Source organism: Marmota marmota, unplaced genomic scaffold (assembly GCF_001458135.2).
Source record: "Marmota marmota marmota unplaced genomic scaffold, marMar, whole genome shotgun sequence".
NCBI classification, from domain to species: domain Eukaryota; kingdom Metazoa; phylum Chordata; class Mammalia; order Rodentia; family Sciuridae; genus Marmota; species Marmota marmota.
In genome coordinates, this window is record NW_026000241.1 from 16,349,965 (window position 1) to 16,364,228 (window position 14,264).

A 14,264-nucleotide genomic window follows, 5' to 3' on the forward strand; every position below is an offset into this window, starting at 1 on the left:
AAAAAAAAAAAAAAAAAAAAAAAACTCAGAGTCTGTTGCCAAGAGAACTTGATGTGTGAAATGCGTTGTATTCTTTTTTCTGCTTTTACCTTTCTCTTCCTATTTAAATTATATCTTGGATTGGAGCTGTAGCTCAGTGGTAGAGCTTGCCTTGCATGTGTGAGGCCCTGAGTTAGATTTGTAGTACTGCAAAAAATATATTCAGAGCCAGGTGGCTCTGGAAGCTGAGGCAGGTGGATCTCGAGTTCAAAGCCAGCATCAGGGCTGGGGATGTGGCTCAAGCAGTAGCGCGCTCACCTGGCATGCGGGCAGCCCAGGTTCGATCCTCAGCACCACATACAAAGATGTTGTGTCTGCCGAAAACTAAAAAAAATAAATAAACATTTTGAAAAATTCTCTCTCTCTCTCTCAAAAAATTAAATTAAATTTAAAAAAAAAAAGCCAGCATCAGCAAAAGTGAGGCACTGAGCAATTCAGTGAGACTGTCAGTGAAAGAAAGAAAGAAAGAAAGAAAGAAAGAAAGAAAGAAAGAAAGAAAGAAAGAAAAAATAAATAAAAGAAATTAGTAACAAAAAAGATAGAAAGCGAATCCCCAAATATCTGGAAATTAAACCTCTCCATTCCAAATAATTCTTGAGTAAAAGATCAAAGCACAAAGGAAAGAAATGTTTTGACTGGATGAAAGTGAAAATAGATCATATCAAAATTTGTTAGGTACAGCTAAAGCAATCTTTAGAAGAAACTTAAAACATTGCATGTTTATATTAGAAAAGAAAATGAAAATGGATAAGCTTCTATTTTAAGAAGCTAGAAAAATAAGTACAAATTAAATCCAAAGTAGGAGTGAATTCATAAAGAGCAAAATCAATGGAATATAAAATGGACAAACAATAGAGAAAAAAACAACAAAGCTAAGATCTGGCTTTCAAAAACAATAACATTGATAAGCCCCTAGTAAGGCTTGTTGAGAGAAAGAGAAACACTAAGTATCAATATCAATTGAAGAGGGCATGTCACCACAGATCTTAAAGGCATTATAAGGAAATAAGTTGAGTTCAACAAATTTAACCATGTAGAAAAATGAACAAATTCCCTGGAAGACACTAATTCTCAAAATCATGCTGGGCGCGGTGGTACACATCTGTAATCCCAGCAGCTCAGGAGGCTGAAGCAGGAGATCTCGAGTTCAAAGCCAGCCTCAGCAAGAGCGAGGCACTAAGCATCTCAGTGAGACCCTGTCTCTAAATAAAATACAAAATAGGGCTGAGGATGTGGCTCAGTGGCCAAGTGCCCTTGAGTTTAATCCCTAGTACCCCCCACCCGCCCAAAGAAAAAAACAGATCTCTTTCAGCCAGTGAATGGATAAACAAACCATAATGCATCCATACCACAGAATACTATTCTGCAATAGAAAGAATGACTTATTGACACATGCAACAAACTGGACAGATCTCAAGTAGGTTTTGCTTAGTGAAAAAAGACGACTCCTATGACATTCTGAAAACTATAGGATGAAAACTATAGACAGAACACATGGGTGAATTACTAGGAGTTGAATGGGGAAAGGTAGTGTTAACTACAAGGGCAGAATGAGAATATATTTGGGGTCATGAAACAGCATATAACATAACTGTGGTAGTAGATGTGCAAATCTAGTCACTTGTCAAAACCAAAAAAAAAAAAAAAAGAAAAGAAAACTTTACACCACAAACACCAAATTTTACTGTATGAAAATTTTAAAATAAAAATATAAAATCTCAGAGAGATTAAAAATCTTACCCACAGTAACACAGCTTGGACATGGTAGAGGCAGCATTTGAATTCAGGGCTTTCATGGCTCTAAAGTCCATGCCCAGGCCACCACTCATGCTGCCTCTGAATCACTTACTGTGGTGACTTAGTCTCCTCCCGACAGATCTCTGATCTGTCTTTGATCCAAAATGATTTAATGACTGATATTCCAGTTCCCTTGTCAGTATATATTTTCTTGGTTGCAAAAAAAATTAAAAAGATAATACTTTATTTTGTACATTCAGAACTCTATCCTCAAATGTGAAAGTGTAATGGCTGTGTTTTTCGTTACATACCAGATTTCCTAGCACTTGTCTAAGGGAAGAAATCACACACACACACACACACACACACACACATGCACACATGCACATACATATACATATTTATATACAGATACAAATATATATATATATATATATATATATATATATATATATATATAAAATATGGAGAGGGAGAGAGAGAATGGAGAAAGCATAACTTTTGTTAAGCAAGTAAGAAAGATCTTGAAATTAAAAATACTTGTACTATACTGTTCTGATGAATTTTGTTGTGATTCTTTGAAATATGTTTTTAATATTTACTTTTGCAAGAGAATATTTTAAGGCAATATAAATTACAGTTATAAAACTGTTGGAAAATCTTCCCTGGAGGAAATATCTACCCATCAGAGTCTAAACTTAGACAGTGACTCTCCTTGGAATTTAACCAACTTTTCAGCCTGGAATAACTTATCTTTAGAGGGTTAGGATTTTTTGTTTGGTTGGTTGTTTTTGTATGTTTGTTTTTGATTTAACTCACATCAGAGACCAAAAGGAAGTAAGCTATGGGACAATTGTTAATGTTACTGCCCCTGTTTGGCAAATAGGCACAAAACATAAGCAAACAAAGCAAAACAAACAGAAAATAACATTTGCCCAGAGTCATATGATCTCAGCTACAGAATTGGAAAGGGACCACAAGCTTTTTGTATTTTCTTGTGGTCTTGAACTGAAGTGTGTTTAATCCTTCCTTCACTTGTCTAAGACACACCCTACTAAACTTTTTAAAGCTGTTCTATTTAATCAGTTCTGTTTACATGTCACATCCTAAAAATATTTACACAGCCAATAACTCAATAATTAAACAAGTACAATCGTATGAAGGGAAACCCAACAATAGACTGAGAAATAAATCTCATTTCAGGAATGAGGTCTCTTGGTAACAAAGAGAAGGGTTGGTGCAGTGCAAGTAGGAAGGTGTCAAATTCCCTTTCCTTACTAAATAACTACTTGTCAATCAGACTTCTAAGTAAACAAATTCACTCTTGCAAATATTTGGATATTGTATTTATGTCATGGTTTAAAAGAAGAAGAAAAAGAATTACTTGCCACATATTGATATTGGGCTCTATGTAGAAAGGCTGAGTAGCAAAATGAATAACCATATTGACATTAAAATCGACTGGCTGAATTCAAATCCCAGTTTTGCCATTTATTGCCTATGATGGGAGAAAAGTGTTTAATTTCTGTATGTTTCTCTCTCTCTCTCTCTCTCTCTCTCTCTCTCTCTCTCTTTGTTTGTTTTGTTTTTGAGACAGCTCTTGCTATGTTGCCCGTGCTGATGTCAGACTTACACACTCAAGCGATCCTCCCTGCTCAGCCTCCCAAGTACTTGGGACCACAGTCCCATGCACTAGTGCCTAGCTTTTTCTGTTTATCTGTAAAGACCATCACCAAGTTCCTATGAGGTGTGAATGAATATTTATATAATAGGTTGATATCTTGAAGGATTCATTCCCCAACTCCTCCCCAAGTAAGGTATTAAAATACTAGGGGGAAAAAGATAAGTTTATTTTATTACCTTGAAATGCTAAAGTCCTTTCAACCTCGAATTCATTTTGAGCCAAATAATCAATCAATTTTTATGTGTCTATACTGCTTAGGAAAAATATTGAAGGATCTATACCAAATATTGAAAGATAGGTTAACCTCAAAACAGTATAATTAATCGGAATAGGAGAAGTGAAATTTTCACTTTTTATTTTGTGCATTTCTGTAAATTTTGAATATTTATATTGGGAATTACTATTTTTATACAGCCAACACGTAGCTGAGCTCCAAGGGGTAGGCAATGTCCCCTTCCTACCTCAATCTCGGAACAGGAAGTAAATCAGGAATTTCTGAAATGGAAACAAATCTTCCAAAGAAAACAGACTCTTTCACATCACATTGAGAAATTGATATTTTACTCTGGAATCTAGGTTTCTAGAGAGGTAGATTTCCTATGGAGAAAAAGGGCATGCATAGCACCCACTATTCCACTTCTTGCACATGCGAGGCAAGAGCTCTGCCACTGAGCTGCATTCCCAGCCCTAATACTGGCATTAAACTTACCTTTTCTCTCCCAAGAAGCCCTATCACTGCCCTCTGGGTTGCTGTCTTAATCCTCCAGGTCGACTCCAGCCTTGTTTGGCTCTGCCTTCTCCACCCAGTCCAGGGACTTTGGCCACCTCTGCCTTTCCTTTCCTGAAACAGCACTTTCTTTGTTCCACCTCTCCAATCTTGCATTCCTACTTTTATCACCTCTGTCTTCTTGTGCAGGTGAGGCAATCTTCAAAAGTAATAAGGAAGATTGATTTTGCCCTCAGCAAACGAAAGAACCTGTTATTGTAAATAATCTTTTTATTCTGCCACCAATTTTTAAAGGGTCACACATGTAATTCAAGAAAATTAAAAATAAAAGGACAAAGACTTTTTCACTGACTTTTTCCTAACCATGGACTTTTATTTTCAACACCTAAGCTAAGGATTTTCTTATCTTAAACAGGGTTTCTGGGTGCTAGGCTCCTCTAAGAATAGATGAAGAAAATTCAAGTCATTGAGGCAATATCAAAGAATCAAGCTTGCCTTTTTACTGTTGTTTTGCAGTATTGAAGATTGAGCTGAGGGTCACTCTACCACTGAGCCACATCCTCAATCCTTTTTATTTTTCACTTTCAGACAGGATCTTACTAAGTTACCCAGGCTGAACCTGAATTTGTAATCCTCTTGCCTTACCTCCCAAATTGATGGGATTACAGGCATGTGCCACTGTGACAGCCAGGCTTGACTTTTCCACCCGGGAAGGAAAGAACAAGTGGTTTTCATTTGGAGGCATTCTGGGATGAGCTTAGCTGATCTTTCTTTCAGACCTTCAGAGAAGGAGCATGTGTGCCCTCCTTCTATCAGGGTAACACTGCCCTTGACAGTTCTCTTGGCAGCCAGGGGAAGAGTGTCGGGTCACCCTATCCTCACACTGGGCAGTTGGGGCCTTTGGTGTCAGCCAAAAGCTCCAACTGCCCCACCTCCAGTCCAAGCCGTTTTTCAGCATTCCTTCCCCTGAAGAGTGCTCTCAACCCAGATCTTTCTACATACACCAGTTCAACAGCTCCCAAGGAGTCACACCCAAAGACAAGCAGTTCCAGATTCAACTTCCGGAGAAATCAAGACACCAGCATTGATGGGCATCTTTACTTATAGAATTTCCCATCTGCTCAGCACTCTCAGCCTCCCATTTTCTATATTTCAAACATGATATAATTCTCATATCCTGTCTTGATCATGAGACACTTTCAGGGTGGTATATTTTAATCCACATATACAAACACTCATGCAATATCCTGAATAAATGTATTATTTATTCTACATTTTGAAGCTTTCATTTCATTACAGAATCATCTTTGCAAAAATCATACTTAGCAAACTGCAACTCTAATGTTATGAAAAGTGTATGATTCCAGAATTCTCCTTTCTCCATTTGAGAGGGCATGATGCAGAGTACCCTGACCTGATACTGATTTGAACAATCTTTGAAAGAAAAAGACAGTCTTTCTTGTATCTTTTCCTACTGGGTATGGAAGAATTGCCTCTTTTCCCAGGGCCATGGGATAGATGCCACAGCTCAGCAGTGTGGGATGACTGTGAAAATACTGACATTTAACAATAGGCCCCAGCCACCAACTCTGACAACTCAGCAGCTGGCCCAACCCAGACAGGTTATGGATGCAGTCCAAAGGAATTGTCCCCAACCTGTTTCCAGATAAAGATGTTTCTGTTGTGAGGCAACTACTCTGGACTTCACCCCAGACAGCTAGACGACAGCCCTGATGGACTGTGGCTTACTGACAACCACCAGAGTATCACTCACGTGCTGGGAGATGTTGTCCTCTGTAACCTGCCCTTTTCTCTATTCATGAAACCTACCCACCCCTACTCCTAGGGTGGAGGATATAAGCTATCAAAGGAAACTTCTGTTAGGGTGCTGTCTGGGTACAAACTTATAGACATCAGTGTCAGCTGGGCCTGGTGGCATGCACCTGTAATCCAAGTCACTTGGGAAGCTGAGGCAGGATGATCACAAATTCAAGGCCAGCCTTGGCAACTTAGTTAGGACCTGTCTCAAAATAAACAATAAAAAGGGCTGGGAATCTAACTTAGTGGTAAAGTGTCCCTGGGTTCAATCCCCAATGCCAAAACAAATAAACATCAATGAACTGCCATTGCCTCTCCTGGTCTCCATTACTTTTCTTGAGTTGACTTTACATTGAGGTAGAATTTATTTCTCAAGTGTTTTCCCTACCTCCATCACCCATCTTCTAATACTTTCATACATCAGGCAGGGTTGATCAGGGCACTCTGAGGATCTTATTTATGCAACAAATAAGAATAAAAGTCCTCTACAAGTAGACTGTGCATTGTGATCTGACTGTGTTACATAGTGCAAAATTCACAAAGCAGAGGTTGTGGGTGTAGCTCAGTGGTAGAGCACTTGCCTAGCATGCATGAGGCCCTGGATTCTACTGCCAGCACTGGGAAAAAAAATCTCAGAGCAAAGAAGTCAGACACTATCACCAAGGTAGAACCAATGACTACCCAGCTCATTGATGACTTTCACCTCATTTCAGAAAATGTTAGGAGTTATAGAAGGGAGGGAGGAAAGAATCTTGGAAAACAGGGGTATTTTTAACAGAGGTTAAATAAGATCTGATTTGCCTTTTTACCAGAGAAATCTGGCTGTAGTTTAGAGGAGGACTTCCAAACTTTAATGTGCATACAGATCTCTAGGGGCTTTTGTTAAAATACAGATAATCCAGTGGGTCTAGATTGAGACCTCAGAATCTGCAATTTTGGGGGGAGGGGGGTACCAGAGATTGAACCCAGGTGCACTTAAACACTAAGCCACATCCCCAGCTTCACCCCCTCCCTTTCTGAGACAGGGTCTTACTAAGTTCCTTAGGGCCTCGCTAAATTGCTGAGACTGGCTTTGAACACGAGATCCTCCTGCCTCAGCCTCCTGAGCCTCTGGGATTACAGGCATGCTACACTGTGCCCAGCTAGAATCTGCATTTTTAAATGATGTAGATGTTCCTGATCCATGGGCCAAATTCAAAACAAGGACTTGGTAAGACTATTAAGTTTATGTAAATGTTGATGGGGAAGATCCTGGAGGGAGAGGATGTTGATCCACCATGAAATAAAAAAGAGGGAAGATACCTGAGAATGGGTAAAGGTAGAATCACAGGCACTGATGACTCAGTAATTAGCCTTAGAGTGGAAAGAGATAGATCCTCTGTGAAAACAACAGGAAACACTGAAGTCACATGCAGAAACAAGAGATTTAATGTTCAATAACTTTGCAAAATCCTTTTGATCAACTTTAAGCAGATTTCAGATCATATAGATTTCTTAACTGCAGTTTCTTTCAGAACATTTAACATACTAACATGCATAGTGAATCAATCAAAGGCTTCCCAGTCATCACTGACCACAGAACCCCTTTTCATGGATCTCCAAGGGGCTTGTGTTCTGGAAAGCATATCTTGGGCAACACTGACTTACCCAATATGTGCTTGGAGACTCTGTTATTAAATGGAGACAATAATCACTTCATACTGATATTGTAAATATAAGTTTCAAAAATATATGCAATAAGTCACAGATAAGTTTTCAGTGTAGAGATTCAATTAGATAAAGCTGGCTCCATCAGCCCTATAGTCCAGGTGGTTATCTGAAGCAGTAGAACAGACTGCCATTCAGGGACCCCGAGGGTAGCATTTGATTACCTTACTGAATCTAGCAAAGCTCTTAGTCTTGCAGGTTCAGAAACTATCTCCTCAACACCCTGGAAGCAGGCATCTCCTAGAAACAAGTGCATATAAACCAGAATCTCAATATAGAAGCATAAACTAAAATATATTAATTAGCAGCAATAAGTGCTATGTCAGATACATAGGCCATTATAACCTTATTCATTCATTCAAGAGTATTTATTGATTGTCTATTATATGGGCCATGAAACAGATGTAAGACCCAGGCAGTGCTAATCAGTGTCTTCCCAGGGAAGTGATAACACAGATCTCTTTCTGCTGGCATTGTTAAGCTGAGAGCATGTCAGTGACTCTTGGACTGCTGCGGGGATTCAAGGTGCCTTGGGCAGTGAGAGAGAATAAGATGAATACACAAAGAAGAGTAGAGATAGCCTGTGTCAAGAATGGTATCCAGGCTATGAGTCCCTGGATTTTTTGGCTATTCCTATTCTTCCCACTCTCTAAACTAACCTGGGACTATTCCCACTTATCTGAAGTGATAAATTCTCTTTCTGCCTAGTCTGGTTTTAGTTGGGTTTCTGTCACTTGTAAGAGACAGAGTCCTGACCTGTATACCTGGCATGCAATTTAGCTGGGTCAGGACAAATGTGAAGTCTTTTAGAGCAGCCTGTATTCCCTCGTGATTCATGAGCAGAGAAGATGAAAGAGAGAATCCAGGCAGAAAGATTTTTTAAACTAATGTCTGCCAAATCTGAAAAGAGGTTCTAAAGAAGCAACTTTTCCTTGCTGTGGCTTGACAAAGCACAGTGTTGCCCTTTTGCAAACCAGAAAGACAAAATTGTGCCAGTCTTCTGAAGCTGGATTGGAGGATTAATCATCAGTATCAGGCTGTTTCCTCAGATTCTGACCACAGCTGAGTTTACTGTGTCCTAAGCCACAGCCCAGCCTCCTGCCCCCAGGCCCAATCAGCCTGATCAAGGAGGCATTCCATTAGCTCTTGCCCAGAGCTATGTGTCAGCATGGATGTTACTGGATTCTGGTTGCAGTGATCCAGTTCTGATAAATGAACTCTAGTCACATCAATAGGATTCCATCCTCAACATCCCCCAGATGCTGGCTGCCAGCACTATGTCCACATCACACAGTCCCCAGTGACAACTGGCTCTAGTGAACTTCATCTAGTACCTTAGTTGGGTATCCCCAGAACCAAATGCTGAGACAACAACTCTAGGGCAAGGAGACAGAGAAACCCAGCAGGAGCAGAAGTAAGACAAGATAGGAAAGGCAGCCAAATAAAGGACACCTGGGCACTATCGACCAGGTAGCAGGGGTACGATTGGAGCTCAATTATGATGGGAAGCTGGGGAGCCAGTGTGGACTAATGCTCAGGTATCCCATCCAAGGGATGAGGCTCTTTGGTGTTCATACACTAACTTCCACTAATGGTTGGTTGAAGGATGGGGAAGGAGCACAATAATTCCTGGACATCTGCAGCTTGCCACACAGACTGAGCAAAGTGGGTCTCCGGGGCCAGAGAACAGCCCCTAGGCAGAGTTGCAGGTGCCAACTGCCGTTGGAAGTTGGGCGGGTATAATGCCATCAGTGTCATTTAGCTTCTGGATTCTATCTTTGACACCAAGGACTTCCTGCTTAGGGGTGATTATGACTCAGACTCATGACCATTTTCTCCTACAAACTCCCATCTCCTATCCCTTCCCTGACTGGGACTCAACCAATGGGCAGTGAGGATCTGACTTGAGCTAGACCAACTGCCCCGGCAGCAGCTTGTGGGAGGCTGTGGAGTGTGAGATCACATGGCTGTGTTTCTGAGGATTGTCCCCCAGACAAGAAGTAACACTTGATCGAGGAACCAAGGAGAAAGGTAGAAATGTGGCATCTCCCATAACAAGTTATGAAGCAAAAAGAAATGCTTCTAAAGTAGTAATTATAATGACAATAGCAATGACTTTTCATCAACCATGCAAAAGACTAAATACTTTATTCTGTTTACAGAAGATGGGATTACAAAACTGGTGTCAAATGAAGAGGCAACCAAAAAATAGACAAATAGACATAAAATATAGGAAAATCTACGTAGCTTAATTAGTACCTAATTTAAAAAATAAAAGTATGCCCTCTTCTATTGTATGACACAGTGGCTGGTTGAGATAGTTCCAGCAGAAGCTGCAAGTTCTGTTTAGAGTGCTCAGCCCTCTCCTAATATTCAGGCAATTTTTTCTGGGTCTTACTCACTGGGTCAGATCTCTTTCTCCCTTGGAGTCTGTACTTTGAGCCTCCATTGTCCCTCCTTCAATAAGAGCACCACTGGAGGAACCTGCTCATCAGATATGTTTATATAGTTGGCATATGTCTGAACCCTTAAGATTGACAGGAATTAAAGGTGCTCCTTAGAAGCAATCCCTGGAGAATTAATTCCCAGTGCAGATCACAGGGAAGGCGTGTTGCCTAATCACTCTTCCAGAAGCACTGTATGCCCAGCTTGTGCCTGCTTAGATGCAGTGGTCAGTGGTCATTGTTGGTACTCAACCTGGATGCCTTTCCAGAGCTGTAAGTTTGGAGTCACTGTGAGTGCTGTGGTTGATGACTTTACCTGTGAACTTCTCCTGTGACCTTTGGGCACTTGGCCTATGACTAAAGAACTGAACTTTACATTTTATTTCCCTTGAGTTAATTTAAACTTAAGTGGCTACATGTAGTAGCTAGTGGATACCATGTTGGACAACATTCCAGAGCCTGCCTCCCATGGATCCGGCCAAAGCTAGACTTTACCCTGAGACTACAACCTTGCTCATCGCTATCCCCCTTTCCTTTTCTGCTTCACTCCCTCCTGTACTGGTTTCTCCTGAGAGCATAACCTCAAGAAATCATGTGTACCTTACCCCCTGTCTCTGGCTCAGCATCTAAAGAACCCACCTGAAGCACTGTTATAATTCTTTTTGTGGTACTAAGGATTGAACCCAAGGCCTCATGCATGCTTAGGCTAGCACTCTACCAGTGAGCTACATCCCCCACCCTTTTTAATAAAAAGTTTTATTCTGAGATCGGGTCTCATAAAGTTGTCCAAGCTGGCCCCAAATTTGCGATCCTCCTGCCTCAGCCTCCCCAGTAGCCAGAGAGCTTAGACTCTGAATCAAAAGGGCACATATAAATTCAATATCAGTCAGAATGGTTTTTTTTGGGGGGTGGGGGGCTACTTGGGATTGAAATCAGGGGCACTTGACCACTAAGCCACATCTCTAGCCCTATTTTGTGTTTTATTTAGAGACAGGGTCTCACTGAGTTGCTTAGTGCCTCGCTTTTGCTGAGGTTGGCTTTGAACTCTCCATCCTCCTGCCTCAGCCTCCCAAGGCTGCTGGGATTACAGGCATGCGTCACTGCACTGGGCTATTAGCAGTCAGAATGTTTTTAGCACAAACTTTGAAAAAATCCTGGACTCATCTAGCTGAGGCAAGGAAATTTATTATCCTCCACCTGGAAGCCCAAGGACAGGACAGCTCCAAGGTTGGATAATTCAGTGGTTCAATGACATTGTCAAGGACCAAGTTATTTCCTATCCTGCTGTTCTGGTAAACATTTTTTTTTAGCCAGGCGTGGTGGCCCAGGCCTGTAAATCTTAGCTACTTGAGAGGCTGAGGCAGGAGGATCACATGTTCTGGAACAGCCTGGGCAATTTTGCAAGATCCTTTCTTAAAATTTTTTTTTAAAAATATATATTTTTTTAAGGGCTGAAGATGTAACTCACTGGTGGAGTGCCCCTGGCTTCAATTCCTAGCACTGAAATAAACAAACAAACATAATTAAAAAAAAAAAAATTTTAGAGGAAGTGCTCCAGCTGGGTATGGAGGTGCATGCCTGTAATCCCAGTTACTGCAGAAGCTGAGGCAGGAGGATTGCAAGTTCCAGGTCAGAATGGGCAATTTAGTGAGGCCCAGTCTCATAAAAGAAAGGGAAGGGGTTGGGATGTAGCTCAGTGGTAGAGGACTTGCCTAACATGGGCAGGGCCCTGGGCTCAGTCCTTGGAACTACAAGAAGAAGGAGGAGGTGGTGGTGCAGAGCAGGGAGGGGAAGGAGAGTGCTTTAGGTCCAAATTCAGTTTAGGGTGTTGGCTTTCTGCTACAAGATGGCTGACTGCCCCTAGTGCCAGCTTTCACATCTGGTTGCAGTTATGTCTAGAAGAAAAAAAAGACCATCTTTTCCTGTGTGTCTTTTATTAGAAGCAAGACAGTCTTTCCTGGAATCCCCCTGCAGATTTCTGTTTTATTGGTCAGAATGACATCACATGGCCATGTCAAACCAATCTCTGCAAAGGGAAATGGGAGAACCACTGCTACTGCCTGAGAACAGTGGGGACCTGCCTGCTGGGCCTGTGGCCAGCCTTTGCTGCAGGTGGCTGGCGAAGAAGGGTAGAAACCCGAACACAGCATAGCATCTGTGAACAGAATAGGGAACTGGATAAAGTTCACTACAGTATCAATTACAGGTTTCTTTAAGCCAGCTTCTGCTACCACATGTTCTCCGAAAACCTTTTAGAGGGTTAGTTATTATGGAGGTTCTAAGACCTAAGGCACTGTCTGATACATGCAAAAGTTTTAGAGAGATTTTTTGGAAAGACTTCTTAAGTTAGAAGTACCCTCTGATGGCTTTTCTGCTCATTAATCACTAACTTAAGCTGAAACTTAAAGATTCCCTGTCAATGCCTTCCTTACCAGTCTCAATGCAGAGGGATGCTGTGTGTGACCATATTGCCACACACCTGCCTCTTCGCTCTAACACTCTCGGTGATGTTAAGATGACAAGAGTTCCTATCAGTCCTACTTAACATGCATTATTAATATGGCTTTCAGCTTCACTGGCTGAACCACCATTCCTGTTACAGCACTTCATGAAAAATAAATGAGCATGATAATGGCTTTCTCTTTGTGGAGTAAAATGTCAAAAACCTATAGAAGATAGACATGAGCATGAAATTTGTGGGAAGTGTCATCTGAGACCATTTTTTAATACAATAAAAGATCTTGGGAGTGACTTTAGCATCTGGAAAGCAGCTGACCCCAAGAGGAAAGACGAGTTGTTTATGTTCTGGACTCTAAATGGATCCTGATAGATTGCTCACTTTCCTGTTAACTAACATCAGTCACCAGGGCTGAAAGCCTGGGCAGTTTTGCAGACGTTATGCCAAGTGAGGAAACTCGTTGCTAGAGAAACCAAACAGTAATCAGTTACATTTTATTGATAATGAATAATTTAACTTTTTGCCAATTGCCATTTTAACTTCTTTACTGAATGTCTAATAATTTTTTGAATAAATAAATCAAATATATTTCAAACTTAATATGTCCAAAATCAAATTTTTGATGGAGTAAGTATCTATGCTTGTGTTCCTGTCTTGATTTCTCTCAATTCCTTGTCACTCCTTCATTTCTGCTCCCTGGATCACCTCTCAAATATATTACTTGCACCACTAAAACAGGGGGCATGAAAGGAACAAAGATTTCTTAAACTATCATTAGAAAATCTGCAAAGAAATTATGAGTACAGTTTAATACAGCACAGTTGATGTCTACTTTGAAGGTTAACCATTATTAAAGATGCACAAGAAAGGCTGAGGAGCTAACTCAGTTGGGAGTGCTTGCCTTGCATGCACAAGGCCCTAGATTTAATCTCCAGCACAGAAAATTAAATAAAATTTAAAAACAAAGAAAGAAAATATGCAAAGAAACCAACAACACAATTTACCACTGAGGAAAAGAACTGGAAACGAGGGGGGAGGGTTACTTTTCACCGTGACCTTTTGTAATTTGAATGTTTTGGCCTAGTTAAAAAAAATAATTACCTGTTTTTGTTTTGCTTTTTCATTCTTTGGTACTGGGGATTGAGCTAAGACACACTTTACCACAGAGTTACATCCCCAGTCTTTTTTATTTTTTTAATAGGGTCCCTCACAAAGTTACTGAGGCTGGCCCCAAACTTGTGATTCCACTGGCCTTAAACTTGCTATTCTCCTGCCTCAGTCTCCCAAATCGATGGGATTACAGGCATGTGCCACTGTGCCTGGCATGGTGACTTTGAAATCAGGTACTCAGGTTGAATCATCCCAGTAAGGAATTTGCCTTATGCCTGCATTTTGGGGAGGAATTCAATACCATTTGTCCCTCATCTCTAGAATTCCTGCTTAGTAAGGAAAACACAATCATGTAAGGACCTACAGAAATTGGTGGCAGAGTAACAAAAGAGAGCAGACTCATACACAAAGCTCTGTGGTTCTACTTGGACTGGGGTGGGGGTGGGGGTGAAATCTACTTCATGGTCCAGAGGTGATGAAGACAATAGTTTTCTATCATGGTTTCCACTTTGCAGTCTCACTGCTCTCAGGATTTAAATC

General features: G+C 40.8%; 2 long non-coding RNA genes across 2 annotated transcripts in view; both read right to left on the reverse strand.

Annotated features, from left to right (window-relative positions):
• Nucleotides 1-14,264, reverse strand: part of LOC125613700 — a 37,674-nt gene that overhangs the window by 448 nt on the left and 22,962 nt on the right. The window lies entirely within an intron of this gene.
• On the reverse strand, nt 1,627-11,145 carry LOC125613701. The gene is made up of 4 exons (XR_007344243.1): nt 7,877-11,145; nt 7,308-7,383; nt 4,170-4,386; nt 1,627-1,659 (listed from the first exon to the last, which is right to left on the reverse strand). It is a non-coding gene; the product is annotated as an uncharacterized LOC125613701 (long non-coding RNA).